The sequence below is a fragment of the Castanea sativa genome, chromosome 3, assembly GCF_040712315.1.
Source record: "Castanea sativa cultivar Marrone di Chiusa Pesio chromosome 3, ASM4071231v1".
NCBI lineage: Eukaryota > Viridiplantae > Streptophyta > Magnoliopsida > Fagales > Fagaceae > Castanea > Castanea sativa.
In genome coordinates, this window is record NC_134015.1 from 1,506,844 (window position 1) to 1,524,244 (window position 17,401).

At 33.7% G+C, this 17,401-nt stretch overlaps 1 pseudogene; it reads left to right on the forward strand.

Moving 5' to 3' along the window:
• Nucleotides 1-292: 292 nt before the first annotated feature.
• On the forward strand, nt 293-11,674 carry LOC142627868 (pleiotropic drug resistance protein 3-like; annotated as a pseudogene).
• The last annotated feature ends 5,727 nt before the right edge of the window (nt 11,675-17,401 follow it).

Here is a 17,401-nt window from a genome sequence, read left to right on the forward strand (position 1 = left end):
TAAATCGTGTTGGGATCAAACTTGGACAAACATACGTACAATGATTCTTTTTCCACACCTTATTGGATAATTAATTGACATTTGTAAAAGACAATAGTAATACAGATGGAAAAGATAAAGAATTAGCCTACGTCAACTCCATAGTTTGCGGCATTAAGTTAAGTATTAATTTACTTGCTATTATGAATAAGTGTGACTTCATCAGTTGAACATAAGCAAAGTTTATACATATATATACACAGCTCTTTCTACCCTTTTTCTTGCAAGTTGAGGCTCTCCAAGTTCAACGAAAATGGCTCAGATGATTGGTACAGATGATATAGAATCACTGAGAATTGAGTTGGCAGAGATAGGAAGAAGCATTAGATCATCTTTTCAGCGTCGTTCCTCAAGTTTCCGAAGCAGTGCTTCAGGATTGAGTTCTACAAAGGGTGGTGATGTTGATGCTGATGCTGTATATGCATTGCAGTGGGCTGCCATTGAGAGATTGCCAACATTTGAGCGGCTCAGATCATCCTTATTTGATGAGGATGGTGATGATGTTGGTGCTAATGATACTAAAGAAAAAAGGGTTATTGATGTTACCAAGCTTGGAGCTCAAGAACGGCATGTCTTCATAGAGAAGCTCATCAAGCACATCGAGCACGACAACCTTCGCTTATTGAGAAAAATTAGAAACCGGATAGACAAGTAATTGAGCCTTCTACTTTCTTGTTTACTTTTTTCTAGTAAAAAATCATACATGCAAGATATGAATGTAGAATCATTGTGAATGGAATTGATGCCATAGTAAATCAAACATATGTAGAGAAACAAAAACTTGCATTGCAATATGAACATTCGTACTATGCAGTATTTGAACATTAATTGGTATATCATGCTGCTATTTTTCCTAGTAAAAATCATGTGCAAGTACATACAAGAAACTTGTAGGTAGAATCATATTTGAATGGAATTGATGCCATAGTAAGTCATACAAAGAGATTAGAGAAACAAAAAACTTGCATTTCAAGATACGAACATTCATACTACTATTCATTATTGCTGCTATTAATTGCTCTTTGGATTATTTTTCATTGCTCAACGAGCTAATTAATGTATATATTGCACTTTTTTTCATGTATTCATTTATACTTTTGTTCTTGTATATATGAAGGATTCATTTTGTTGAAACTGAACTGTATTTGCAGAGTTGGTGTAGAATTGCCCACTGTGGAGGTGAGATACAAAAATCTGCGTGTGGAGGCAGAGTGTGAGGTGGTTCATGGCAAACCATTACCAACTCTATGGAATTCTTTTAAAAACATGCTTTCGGTAAGTACTTTCTTTTTAAGAGTATTTACTATTTAGAGCTTGATCAGATACTATTTTGTCAATGGATTCTGGACTACCTAGAGTATGAATATGGCCAATTAGCAAAGAAAAATGGATTAAGAGTTAGGACCGATGAGCAAAAAAAATAGTGCAGATGCACGGGAAAATGCATACAATTATGCAAATTGTCTGTACTCTGATGTGGCTATCTGACATTTGACAATTTTTTTTTTTTTTTTTTTGGGGTAAGACAGTTGACAATTAATCTAACCGAGAAACCTAGATTTTCAGAATCTTCTTGAATTGAATAAACTATAATTTATAACAGATATAAAATGTTTATATTATCTACTATATATAAAAAAAAAAAATTAAAAAAATTTTACTTTATTTTTTCCAGTTATTTTATAACAAGTATTTTTTCTTTCCTTCTTTCTTAATAGGTATTCACTAAACTCCCAAGTTCGAAGTCACGACTGGCTAAGATAAGCATAATTAATGAAGTTAGTGGTATCATAAAGCCTGGAAGGTAACTTTATGCCTTTTTTTAGTCAATTTTATGATTTAGGTTTTATAGTCTTTTATTCAATATACTAGTAGTATATATGTGCGGTGTATAGATTAGTTAAAAATTCTATGTAAAAGATAATTGATTTTAAAATAGTAACAAGATTTTAGTGAGTAACTTGAAATTTTAAAATAGAGTTTCATCTAGATTAAATTATCGAAATACAAACATATATTAAGCTACTTGATATAAGGATGATATTTAATGTAAATTATATTATATTAAATTAAAATATTATGATAAATTATCAAAATAATTGAAACAAATTTTAAATTTTATTATAAAATCTCAAAATTTTATTGAAATAAAATTTTAAATTTTTTGAAACTTAGCTAATAGAGTTTAGCTGAAATAAACTATAGTTGGATTAGAATTTTAACCTTCTTGAAACTTAACTAGTAATTTTTTTATCTCAAAAAAAAAAAAAAAAAAAAACAGACCTTATACCTAATAAATTAAGGGAAATGCTAACGATGCCCTTAGGGCATTAGTTAATAATCCATTCAAAGAAAATTTTTATGGAAAAAGAAAAAAAAAACAATTAATATTTTGACAGTTTTTTCATTTCCCATAAAAATTGTGTCAAAACTTTTTAAAAATAGATTGTTAACCAATGTTCTAAAGGCACTCGTTCGCATGTCCCATAAATTGATAGCCATATTGAAAAAGGAATTTATAAAGCATATGATATGGCTATCTTCTATCACCTTACATACATTTTTGTCTTCCTTGTAAGCTTTAAACTAGGCAGTAGGGCTATAAATGAGCAGAGCCCAAGCAAAAAAAGAAAAAAAAAGAAAAGGGTTAATGAATAGGCTCGTGACCAATAGGGCTTGATAAAAAACAAGTTGTGCCTAGGCTCGTTTGTGGGCTTATTAATAAGTTTTATATGGGCTTGAAAAATAGATTCATATCATAGTAAGTTTTTCCATTCATTGGGAGTTGAGAGAACACTCTTCCAAATCAAATAGGCATGAGAATATGCTTAATATGGGTGTGATAATGTATTTGTGTAGGATCTTAAGCTCAGGATCTTTATATTGAGCTTGAGATTGGCTTGAATAATGAATTAAGTTGAACAAGTTGAGCTTAAGCTTTTAGACATTTTGACAAGTTCAAGTTCAAACATTGTTTATAGGCTTGGTTTGAGCTTGAACCAAGTTTGAACATTTTACTTTTGTTGATGAGTTGAGTTTGAACATTTAATACTTGACAATGTTTGGTTAGCTAAACCCTTTTTTAATCTGCTAAAATATATTTTCGAAGGACTTGCAAGATGAAACTTTCTAAATTTTGGGGGAAAAAAGATCAAAATTAAACCAACATTTTAAGAACAAAATTATGTTTCAGCCTTTTCAGTTGTCATTGTAGTCCCTTGAACTTGGATATATCATTTCTCGTTAGTATTCATTCCCATTTTTTCCCCTCTGAACCAATTGTCTTTGAGCTTTCATCTTGCTGCTAATTGCTATCTCAAACTTATCATGGATGCAGTCATGTTGTGTACTATCATTTCTTGTACATGTCACCCTGTTCATCTTAGCTGCACTTCAAGTTGATTTTTTTCTTGAATGCCCATTAACATACATAATAAACATAATCATCAATTGAAAAGGAAAAAAACCTGAAAGATTTTTGTTTAAGGAAATTGCAATAGTTAAAGTCCAATGGATCTCTTTTACTGGATAAAAAAAAGTTAAATATGTATTTACTGTTTCTATGGTGCATATCAGCACATGGATGAATAGAATTATAGATATACTTAAATTTAGGTTCATCACTTTGTTGGCTTGTCCATAAATCTTCGAAATGGTATTTATTTTAATGATAAAATTGGATATTTTCATTGCAGAACTTTCACTTGGGAAGGTTATAATACTTTGATATTTGTGATCTTCTTTGATATACTACCCTCATAATTTATGATGCTTTGGACTGGGAATATTATCCCTTCAATTTGCACTTTCTTGTATAAAACAACAAGAACAATAACAACTACATTAGAGTCCCAAAACTTTGTGGTCGGTTATGAATCTTCCAACACTAATCTGGGCAGGAATTTTGTAATCTTTTCTATCAATCTAAAAATCATACTCTATTGCCTCCTCAATTGACATGTTCTTGTTCATAAAAAGCCATATGGGAATTTTTTTATAGAAATAAAGAAGTTGAAAGAAGTGTATTTACATGGTTTTACCTTTCTTGCAGGATAACTCTACTGCTTGGTCCCCCGGGTTGTGGGAAGACCTCCCTTTTGAAGGCTCTGTCAGGAACTCTAAACCAATCTCTCAAGGTTTCACACTTTCACAATACTGAAAATGACTATATAAACCATCAGAATGAAGATATAAAAATCAAGAGAATCTCAAAGCTAAACCTATCTACATCCTGGAAACTTTATTTTTAAAATTGAATATGCTTATCCCCTTGCCTTAAAATTAAAAATGCGCATAAAAATGAATAGATTTTTTGAGCTGTTAACTTTTTCGATGGGATGTACTTTAGTCTGTTCGCAAGTGCTGTATTATTTATCTATTTGTTTTTTTCCAATAGATTACTGGGGAGATTACTTATAATGGATACAAGCTAGAAGAGTTTGTCCCTCAAAAGACTTCAGCTTATATTAGTCAAAATGACAAGCACATTTCAGACATGACTGTCAGGGAAATACTAGATTTTTCAGCGCGTTGTCAGGGTGTTGGAAGCCGAGCAGGTAAGCATTCCTTAGTGTTCACATTATAGATGATTTAGTTATGATGTCCCTTCACTGCACAACAGTGACAATAATAACAGCACCATTTGTTTTTGGCCTAATGAAGATATTATGGTGGAGGTCAGTAAAAGGGAGAAGGAAGCTGGAATTATTCCTGATCCAGATATAGACACTTACATGAAGGTACCTGTTGCATCTCCCGTCTTCTTTTCCTTCATGTTTGTGTAGTCATATGTACTTCTGTAGCATGGCTGAGTTTTTGTTCTCTATATGTATTATAAGGAGAAGCCAACTGATTTTGCTACATGAAAAATCAACATCAAAGGTTAACTTGCTTATCCTAGTTTTTAACAACAAACTTGGAAACAAATCCCATAAAACTACACGAGAAAACATTTTTGCTAAAATGATGGAAACAATCATATTATTAGCAAAAGACATTGAAATGTGTAGGATTCTGATTGTGCTAATATTATATTGCTTTTGGAATGACAAAAATATGACGTCAATTTAGTTTCCTTTTAAATTTAGATTCTTACTTCATAATGTTATGAGTATTTCGCATCTGATCTATGTAATTCTATTATGATTTTCATTTTGGATTTTAAATCAAACTATAAATAAGAATCAACAGGCCTATTTTTTTTTGTTGTTGGTAATTTAAAGTTTTCACTCAATGCATTTGAATGTTTTCATTAGAATATGTTCTATAGCAGCATGGGTTACATGTGTGCATTATAATGTGAGTTGATATAAATCAATGTACAGAAGAGTATATTTTGTATATTTATTGATTGATGTCAAATGGAATACTTGAAATACTATAATTCTTATGCAAGTCTATTTAATACTTCACTACACAGTCATGTTGATATTATTTTGTTCCTACTCTTAATGGTATTCATGAGATTAGATGTTGTAATATTGATTATGCTATTTGTTCTGACAGGCAATTTCAGCCAAAGGACTAAAAGGAAACCTTCAAACAGACTATATACTAAAGGTCATTCTTTTTTAACAGAGCTGAAAGTAAACATGTATTCTGTAATTGATATTTGCCTTACCAGTTTATATATGTTGCTGCCGTGGCTTCTCAGATCCTTGGACTTGATATCTGTGCCGACACTCTAGTTGGAGATGCCATGAGAAGAGGTATCTCTGGAGGTCAGAAAAAGAGATTGACAACAGGTAATTTGAATAGAAGACTGATAGCTGTTCTGCTATCTAGTAGTTTTTAGTTATAGAGAGAACTAAACCCAGTTTCCGATAAGAATTTTGACCACAGGAATCAAATTAAATTTTGGCAGGGGAGATGATTGTAGGACCTACAAAAGCCTTGTTTATGGATGAAATAACGAATGGATTAGACAGTTCCACTGCATTTCAAATTGTTACATGTCTTCAGCAGCTGGTGCATATCACAGATGCTACTGTACTTGTTTCACTTCTTCAGCCAGCACCAGAAACCTTTGATATTTTTGATGACCTTATTTTAATGTCAGAAGGGAAGATTGCGTATCATGGTCCACGTGATCATGTTCTGAATTTTTGAGGATTGTGGTTTTAGGTGTCCTGAGAGGAAAGGGGTTGCTGAGTTTGTCCAAGAGGCAAGTGAATAGAAGCCTATACTCGTCTTTTAAAAAAAAATTTTGTTTGTTTGAAAGAACTACTTCATCCCTTCTTTATGCAGGTTATCTCTAGGAAAGATCAAGCACAGTACTGGTATCAAATGGAAGTACCCTACAGTTATGTTTCAGTTGATATGTTCTCTAGGAAGTTCAAGGAATCTCCTTATGGAAAGAAGCTAGATGAAGAGCTTTCAGAAACATATGATAAATCCCAAAGCCATCAAGATGCTCTTTCTTTTAGTGTGTATTCTCTTTCTAAATGGGAACTATTTAGAATATGTGCTTCAAGGGAGTATCTTCTCATGAAAAGGAATTCTTTCATCTATATATTCAAAACAACTCAGGTGAAGATTCATACTTTGGCGTTTGTTTCTCATTCTTTTTTTTTCTTCTTTTGGACAGCCACCTGGTGGGGAGGTAAACCTATTAATCTGAAAATATGTTTTCCTTTTCTTTTCTATCTGCAGCTTGTCATCACTGCATGTATCACGATGACTGTATTTTTACGGACCCGGATGGATATTGATATTCTTCATGCAAATTACTATATGGGTTCCCTGTTTTATGCTCTTATCATCCTTCTTGTTGATGGAATTCCAGAGTTGTCCATGACTATTCAAAGGCTTGAAGTCTTCTACAAGCAAAAAACATTTTGTTTTTACCCAGCTTGGGCATATGCAATTCCATCAAGTATTTTAAAGGTTCCAATTTCATTTGTGGAATCTCTAGTTTGGACATGTCTTACTTATTATGTTATTGGATATAGCCCTGAAGCCGAAAGGTGAGGTTGACATGAAAATATGTAGATTTATTATTGCATTTCCCCCTATTTTGGTTCATCAACTAGCAATTGCATATCCAAAGCTTCTCAAGTGCTATAACCTCAAAAAAGCATTTTATATTAGTACTTTCTTTTGCTCAAGAAGTCTCATTTTCTTTAGTTATGAATCTCTGATCGTTTTCTGTGTGCTCAGGTTCTTCCGTCAGTTCATTCTTCTTTTTGCAGTGCATTTATCTTCATTATCCATGTTCCGTTTCCTGGCATCAGTCTTCCAGACCAATAATGCTTCCATGACAGCTGGTAGTTTTGCAATATTAATAGTGTTAGTATTCTCTGGCTTCATTATAACTCAATGTAAGGTTATCTTACCTCTTCTCCAATCTCATTCTAATATAATCAATTAAAAGGATGAGCTGAGCTGTGCATCTGGTTGCAGCTTCTATGCCTGTTTGGTTGAAGTGGGGTTTCTGGGTTTCTCCTATCACATATGGAGAAATGGGCCTTTCTTTAAATGAATTTCTTGCCCCACGATGGCAAAAGGTGAGTCTCTCATTACATAACAAATAATCCTTTGTCTATTTTTAGCTAATACAGCTACTTATGAGCAAGGGGCAGACCTACTATTTGTATGGCTCCTCCAAAGAGATCGGCATTGAAAGACAGTCATCTCTGATCAATATGTTTTTTCTTGAATACCAATATTCTTGCTTAATAGTGAATCTTAGCTGAAGTTCTAATGTCTTAGCTGGCTTCAAACACTAAGCACTAAGTAGTGCACAATCTAATTACAATTAAACATTGTATACAATAAATTGTCTGCTTATACATGCTACTAAACAACTAATTTGGCTGTAGGACATGTGCATTAATACTCCTCGTATAAACCTGTCAATAGCTTGCCATTTCTGTAAATAACTTTTTCATTAGCATCAAGAATATATATATGGTCTTATTGGCTAAGTTTGTTTTCCTTTCTTGTCTGTAGATGTTAACCACAAACACCACCATAGGGCAAGAAATACTCGAAAGCCGTGGACTGAACTTTGATGGATATCTTTATTGGATATCACTCAGTGCCCTATTTGGATTTATAATTGTTTTTAACATTGGATATGTCCTGGCCTTAACTTTCTTGAAGTGTAAGTTTGTGTTCTTGATTGTTATTATATTTTAACTTAAACAGAAATGCAACAATAGCTAGATTTTGATTCATCATCGTTTGATAAACATCTAGCTCCTGGATCATCTCGTGCTGTTATCTCGCATGAAAAGCTCTCCCAAATACAGGGAAGTGAAGATTCACGTGATGGTTCCTGTCTAGAAAAAGAGTCTGGAAATTCTCCTGCACAGAGTAGTATAGAACCAAATAAAGGTTTTATCAATTTTATTGTTCTTCTGCTTATTTTTCAGATCATTACTGTAAACATATATTTCTCCAACATTTGAACGAGTGTGTTGTATCAATTAACAGGTAGAATGGTATTACCATTTACACCCTTAACAGTAGTGTTTCAAGATGTGCAATACTATGTTGACATCCCATTGGTAATTACATTTAATTCATATAAGGTTATGGTTGCTGCTGGATTGATAGCTGTTTACATTACATCATATTAATTCCTGTCATTGTTTTTCCTTTTTGGCTTCTAGGAAATGAGAGAAAAGGGATTCACCAATAAAAAACTTCAAATTCTTTCTGATATTACGGGTGCATTGAAGCCTGGTGTTCTTACAGCATTGATGGGTGTCAGTGGAGCTGGGAAAACAACTCTTCTCGATGTCTTAGCCGGAAGAAAGACCAGTGGCTATATTGAAGGGCACATAAAAATTGGAGGGTATCCCAAGGTTCAAGAGACGTTTGCTAGGGTGTCGGGTTATTGTGAACAAACAGACATACATTCTCCTCAAATCACAGTTGAAGAATCGGTGATATTTTCTGCTTGGCTACGACTGCCTCCTCAGATAGACTCAAAAACTAAAGCTGTAAGTTCTCTATGTACTGACATGAATCAAAGGTTTGATTTTATATTCATCATTGAGATAATATTTTGTGAAAACTACTATGGCATGTCATGCAGGAATTTGTGAATGAAGTCTTGGAGACCATTGAGCTTGATGGAATAAAGGATGCCTTGGTAGGCGTACCTGGCATTAGTGGTCTATCAAATGAGCAGCGCAAGAGACTTACAATAGCTGTGGAGCTTGTTTCTAACCCGTCTATTATCTTCATGGATGAACCAACAACGGGTTTGGATGTAAGAGCACCTGCAATTGTTATGCGAGCTGTGAAGAATGTAGCTGATACAGGAAGAACAATTGTTTGTACCATCCACCAGCCAAGTATTGACATATTTGAAGCATTTGATGAGGTAAATTTTTTTTTAACAATTTATAATTGTAAGGGTAAGTAAAATTGTAAGACCCAGAAGCTGTTACCTTGTCCTAGGAGTTTTATTAATCTCAGAAATACATGCAGTTGTACTGAGGAAATAAATAAAGGCCTAGGAGTTTTTTAGATTTGACTGAAATGGAGAAAATATTGTACTCTGAGGAAAAGCAACCAGATTATAAATTTGTGAGATGCATTCCAGCCTACTACCCAAAAAGAGTATATGAGACCCTAGTGTTGGATAATAAGCAACAATTTTCGTGTTATCGAATCTAGAATAATTACTTATCTCATGCCTTTCTTGCTAATGCAGCTAATTCTTCTAAAAAGTGGTGGACATGTAATATACTCGGGACCATTAGGACAACATTCAGCTTGTGTTATAGAATATTTTGAGGTCAGTTTGATGTAGCAACGCATTTTATCTATTGCTTTTTTCCCCCCACTTTCATTTATTTTAAGTAATACTATTTATTGAGTAATTAATTTTATTGATCTTCTTGTTATTGAACTTTTACTTTGACAGAGTATCCCTGGAGTTCCGAAGATTAGAAATAATTACAATCCAGCAACATGGATGTTAGAGGTCACTTCTATATCCGCAGAAGCAGAACTTGGTGCAGATTTTGCCCAGAAGTACAGGGATTCTGTTTTATACGAGTGAGTTGCTCAGTGCAGCTACAATTGTCATTGGTTTTGTTGCTGTATAATGTGAAATAATGTCTCTACTAGGTAACTTTGATACCATGGAATTTCTGCCATAGCTTCTTCCTGACGTAAAGTTAATTAAATCAAAAACCATTTGCTTTTCATCCTTCTTGAAATGCATGGGGGAATGGCCTTGTGTTTTGTTTGTCCTTCCTTATGTGGCCTTAGTGTTATAAGGTATCAAGGTTGTGCTAGTCTCCCTTAAAAACATCTATTTTGTGGAACAAAATATTGTCCTTAAGATGAATGATCTACATATGACCTGCATTGGCATTTTAAAATTTGATGAGATTTCTAATATTATGCCATTTACAGGAAAAACATGGAGCTTGTAAGGCAGTTGAGTAGTCCACCTCTTGGGTCAACAGATTTGTATTTTCCTACACGCTTTTCACAAAATGGTTGGGGACAATTAAAATCTTGCCTATGGAAACAGCATTTGGCTTATTGGAGGAGTCCTGCATACAACCTTATGCGTATCATGCATACCCTTGTAACAGCTTTAATTTTTGGGGTTCTTTATTGGGACGAAGGAAAAAAATTGTAAGTTTTAATGTCTAAGATTTCTACTACCTTTATAGAATGTTTATTACATTTTAAAAGTTTCTAGTCTTACCTACCGGATACCTTGGCTAAATTGAGCTTGCGCATTGTAAGTGATAGTAGAACCAAAATTTCTTTTATGAAGTGTTTGTCTAATAAGCGTTATTCTTACGGTTGTAGATTTTCTTTGCTTAAGATTTTGCATCTATAAGATATACAATTTTCTGCATGATGTTGTAGTTATGCAAATATCTAATTTTGATTCTTATTTTATCCATTAGGAATAACCAGCAGAATTTGTTCAATATATTTGGTTCCATGTATGTTGCCGTGCTCTTCTTGGGCATAAATAACTGCTCAACGGTTCTACCATATGTTGCAACGAGCGAACTATTATGTATCGGGAAATATTTGCAGGGATGTACTCCTCATGGGCTTATTCACTTGCACAGGTATAATTTTCTTTGGAACTAATTGAATTTATCATTGGCTGCTTTCGGGGCATTATGAGTAATCTCAAACGATGTAAATTTGATGTACTTTTTATTCTTGCTAGATCTTCGAGAGAGATAGCATGAGAAAATTATCTCATCTATTCCAACTACTTATACATGTTTACTTGTGCTAGCTTGATCCAAAAAGGGAAGAGAGTGAAAGAGAGGCGGAGTTAATATCTTGATATGAACCTCTTTCTTTCTTCTTCTTCTCTTATTTATTTTTAATTTTAGCTATATTCAATGCTTAGTAGTTGTGGATACTAATTTTGTAGGTGATAGTGGAGATTCCTTATCTCTTCATCGAAACTGCTATTTTTGTGACGATCAGCTATCCAATGATTGGATATTATGGGTCTGCTTATAAGGTTTTTTGGTACTTCTATACAATATTTTGTTCCTTGCTCTACTACAACTATTTGGGAATGCTACTTGTGTCATTGACGCCAAACTTCATGGTAGCTTGCAATTTTGTCTCTCGGCCTTCTACACAGACATTCAACCTCTTTCTTGCTGGTGAGCATTTTGATTCCTAATACCGGTGAGTTAAGGCTACAAAACTCCTACTCTAATTTTCCTTGGCCATAGAGTAGGTGTGGCGCTAAGATTTAAAAAGCGAATAATATAGTGAGAACTAATCATATTGTTCTACTCTTAGGCGAGCAAATTCCAAAGTGGTGGATTTGGATGTATTATCTGAGCCCCTGACATCTTGGTCACTCAATGGTATGCTTACATCACAATATGGAGATATGAAATGGAAAAAGTATTGTGGTATTTGGAGAAAGGCTCAAAACGGTTGTTGCATTCTTAGAAGATTACTTCGGGTATTCACCATGACCGAGTTCAGCTATTGTGGCGGTTGTTCCTCCATTGCCTTCCCCATTGTTTTTGCATCCTTGTTTTTCATAACAATACTTGATATCGGACGGTTAAAATTCCGGCATAGGTAGAGGATGGAGATGTTGTGCCAGTTGCTTGCAAGACCCTTTAGTTTGCAAGTAATTGTTGATTTTCAATGTAGTACGCATATTATTATCAAAGTAATATATTGCTTCAATGTAATAAGAACTACTATAAACTTATACAAGTTAAAAAAAAATTATGTGTACATATATTTACATTTTAGATAACACGAATTCGTTAACATTTAGAAATTCAAATTACAACATGCATTGTCTATAAAAAGCGCTGCCTTGCTTAGATATATGTGTCTGTATGTAACTCTATACATTCTAACTTCGAAAAGCTTATTTTCACAAACACACTATATATTTGGGATTCTGTTGCCGTGACGAGAATTCAAGTTTTATAATGGAGACATGTTGTAAATTGTAGGTGAAGTTCCCTATCTCTTCTGGCCCCAATCTGCCATATTTGTGACTCGTCATATATCCAATGATTTGATATCATGGAGTGGAAGCTTATTAGATTTGCTTGATACTTTTTATGCTAGACTTTATTCCTCAGGCTGTACTACAATTATTTGGGAATGCTCACTTGTTTCATTCACACCAAACTTTATGGTAGTTGCAATTTTGTCCTACAGTCTACTACATGAGGTATTTGACCCATTTTGCTAGTTTTTAGTTTTTGATTCCCGAGAACTGATAAGCTAAGGTTGCAAAATTGTCTCTAAGTGAAGGCCATAGTGTATTTGTGAATGTGAAAACTTATGAATATATGGTTGAACTTGATTATATATTGTACCACTCTTGCAGAAAATTCCAAAATGGTGGATATAATTGTATAGTTTGGCCCTTACATATTTGATGCTTTGAATGGTTTGTTTACATCGCACTTATGGAGCCATAAATAAGGACATTGTGGTATTAGAGTATTTTAAACAATAAACTAGTAAATTTTAATGAAAAGACATGGAAGTTTTAATGCAGTAAATGAGGAGTTAAGTGTTTTAGTCACAATTATTTTGAATCCCCGAGTGTGGAGATTTATTGGGTCTAAGTGTAATTCTTCTTTTCTTTTAATAGAATTCACTAACATTTGGCATTTGAAAAACCTAAAGCATCGTTGTCTGCAAAATCCGTTGTTGTTGTGAATCTGTTACGAGTCTTCAAGTCCATTTTATGTGCTTTGGGTTCTTCATAGATTCATTAAGGGCTATAACATGAATATGCTGATTTTATGTAGCTTATTGGAAATTAAGGTCATTAGCTTATATGGTTTTCTAGTATTTCTATGCAACATTTTTTCTACTTAAATTATCTGTGCAATGCTACTTGGTTCATTGATACCAAACTTCATGGTAAGGGTACGGTTTTTTTGCATGACCTTTTGCAGAGTAATTGGTTGATTGATGTACTAATCAATGATGATAAGAAAATTTGTATGTGTTTAGTAAGATTGGTTGTAGTTGATCAAGTTATCATGCAACGCAATCAATCTCAAAATACACACCAAATTTTACGTGGAAAACCCTCGAATGTAGAGGGAAAAAACCACGGGAGAAATCCGATCAATCTATTATAAGGAAAATAGAGATTACAATACTTCAAGTTTATGCTTTACAACTTTGAGTACACAACAAATTGGGAAAATACAAGATATATTAATTCTTTAGGAAAAAAGTATTGATATCTCACCACAAAACATCGGCAGAGAAAAGTTTGAGTCAAGTACCCACTTCATACCTTTCATGTTTCACCATGTGATGTGATACGCAAGCTCCAATGCCACATATGAAATGGTGAAGGAGTTTCTTTCGTAGGTCTTTCTCACAAGTGCATCCATGAGTTAAAATTTGCTCAAATACAAAATATTCTTTTACCCACAATACTAAAATTTGAGTTCTAGTTAAAATACTAACCAAAAAAAAAATAATAACAACATGAGGGTTTGACATACACAAAAAAACAATATGGAAAAGCATGTTGATGATAGAAGGTTAATAAAAGTAATATGAGGATTTAGCTTACATTAAAAGAGCACAATAAAAAAAAGGTCAATTATCTTGTGACATAGCATCACTTTGATAAATGATTTTTTCAGAAATTTATAATTAAATTCCTAATCACTAGGCATGAGAGTTATCATAACATGAATAAAATGTGCAAGATTGACCAAAGAGATAAGGGGAGATAGTTGAGTTGGTAACTTGGAAGGAAGAATCCGAATTCCAAAGGGTTGAATATGCGAGCATTAGAGGATGCATGTTTGATTACTATGTCTGTCTTAAGAGTTGGCCATGATAGTTTCAGAGTTATTATGTTCCTCAAGGTCCCATGAGAGTACCTCTGAAGCCAATGTTGACAAGGAGGCTATCAATCCCTGGAAGAATTTGCTTATTTTGAGGGAATAGGCATTTGCTTATTCTTTGGTTGTTAAGGATTTTTGAAGAGTAGATATAATATTTATGAAAGTTTGTGTAGAAAGAATTTGTTCATAAAGAGTTTAATATATTAGTGCATGTCAAATTTGCAACTCCACTATGTAAATTCCCAATTACGGAAAATCTCCCTACTAAGATGTTAAAGGTGAGATGCAATCAAAGATCTACTAAAGCTCTCCAACTACTTGCCCTAGAACTATGAAGCGAATAAAGGCCGAAGTATGATCCTTTTTACTCAAAAGACAGAGGAAAATGTTCCTCAGGCGCCTGCGATGCATGTTAGAAATGGAAAAAAGCTTATAAAAATGCATTCACATATCCAATGCTCTTTGGGCTGCTAGGTATGTCGGAAGTGGATAATCCAAGTATTTTACTACTATTACCAACAAGTTGTGAAGATTTAGCCACTAGATGAACATTGAAAAGCCCAATTGTCCACAAGAATAAGAAGAACGAATACGAAAATATACCCTAAAAAAAGGGGAGAGCGGGGGGGATTTCTTGGCTTTTCTTGAAATTGATCCTATCCTGTACCAACTCTGGCGAGTAAACATCACAACAACAATGATTATGAAGAGGCCAACACCTTTTTAACCATCAACATTCATGTTGGAACTGCAGAAAACGAGATAGATTCTTGAATATGCAGCCTTGCAACGAGGATCGAGAAAATAATGTTAAACAAATGGTACCAGCATCGGCGGCTTTCGAAACAAGCATTTCACCAGGCGGGAAATTAACTAACAACATAAAAATGATCATGCCACTATGTTGATAATCAATTCCTATGCAAACTATAACGAATCTTTCCTGAACCGTTTCAATCAAATCCATGGAAAGTGAACCAAAAATAGAACTTGAAGTTGTACCAAAGTGTAAAAAAACATAAATTAGTATTCAAGGTAGGCCACAAGACAATACATCTTCTCAAAAATTTAAGTGCAAATACTTACACCAATTGTTAGTTTACCCTCTGTTACTCGACACGACCGGTGTCCTAATCTCTGTCTTCTTAGAGAAAGCTACGAGAAAAGACACCTTAAATACGTGGGGGGGCGGGGGGGGGGGGGGGAGAAACGAAAAATGAAAACCTTCCATGTAAGCCTGATGACGAGGACAAAATAAAGTACATGAGGCCTTAATGGACAATATTGGCTGTAGCAGACCACCATTCTCCATGCTTAGAACTTTAAACACCAGCTGGCTGCTAGCTTAACGAAGACTTCATCTTGATCTGACCCATGAATGACAACCAGTTACCCACAAATTAATGAAGAGAAAGATATAAAGAAACTAAGACTTGCATGCTTGAGATAGAGCAATAATTGGTCATTGGCAATAGTACTATCTATGTAAAAAGGGAAAACTTACTTCCTTTGGTATACAGTTCAAAATCCATGATTGCATCCCCAAGTGCTTGCTGAACATATTTTCTGCGTCCTCCAAGGTCTCCTAGTGGCAGGGATTAAGGGATTATTCAGGGTAACAAACATCATTAGAAGCAATAACTTTGCAAGAAGAAAGCATACTTTTTTAAATGATTAGAATTATAATACTTTTAATCACAATGAACAACAACGTTAACAATCTAAAATAAATATATAGTAGCCTTAACCTCTATTGAAAAGGAGCTATAACATGTTAAAAGGAATTTCAAGGTATAAGCATTAAACAAGGGATGAGCATTATGAGCAATACATGAGAAATCAAAGAGTAATACGTGAATGACTCTTTCTTTTTTTGGTTTTTTAATTTTTTATTTTTTATTTATTTTTAAAATTAGGATCACTAGCAGTAGACTATTTCCTGCAGCAGAGTTTCAATTTATACTGTAAAACTTTACTACTACGCATTGCAACACATTTTAATTCCTAAGCAAGATTAGGAGCATAAAAATAACCCAGAAAATATTATTTTAATTCCTATAATAAAACAGAGATAACAAAGACTTTATTTAAATGAGAAAAAAAAAAAAAAGCAGCAGTAACTATGGAATCAAAAATCAAACAAACAAAACAGAAGTTCAGGGAAAAATATTATTTATCCAAAAAAAAAAATCTAAAGGGAAAAATATACCATATATGATATTTTGAGAGGCTTTATCTTTCCTCACTTTCCTTTGGGAGTGAATGTGAAGACCTTCATGCTCATTTCATTCCTTAGATCCTTGACCTTCCTGATGGGTTTTCTCTTTGAGATTGATCTTCCTCATCTATCATAAATAAATCTGTCTGTATGGTATATGTTAATATGTTGGTATAATGATAATTGTAAAATCTAAATGGCTTTGTACTGTGACGGTTCTGAATTCATGGGTGACAAATACAGATTAAGATTGTTTTGAAGATTTAATCATAGATTACACTTGGAGATAAGCTAGATATGACATTGTTAATGATTTTTGGAGGTCCAGCCATAAAGGCTTTTGTGTTATACTCCAAATATCCTATAAGGAGAAGAGTACTCTTTAACACAAGTTTAATGTATGAAATTATGAAATTTGTAGCAACTTTTTTTTGATATCACAAAAGTCCAGTCCTTTTAAAATTTGGGGAACTTGGAAAAAACTCAAACTTTAACTCCATAACACAAAAAAAAAAAATGATAAATCAAATTGCGGCACTGTCATAAACCACAAAAGCCGCTCTTGGGCAATGTGCACTCCCATTAAGCAAAACCGATGAGAATTCAATTAAAAAATTTATTCAAACAGACATATTGGAGCAGTTTGCAAAGGTAGAGGCAGCTATGTAAAATTGTAAAGTTAGTTCTTGAACTTGGCAGAGAAGATCTTTTTAGTAGAGTCCTGGATCCTGAATGCTGTAGGAAGTTTCAAAGGTGCCACTAACACCTCTTGTTCTCCCAATTATTGTATCATAAATAGCAAGTAATGACCCTTTGACATAAATACTAG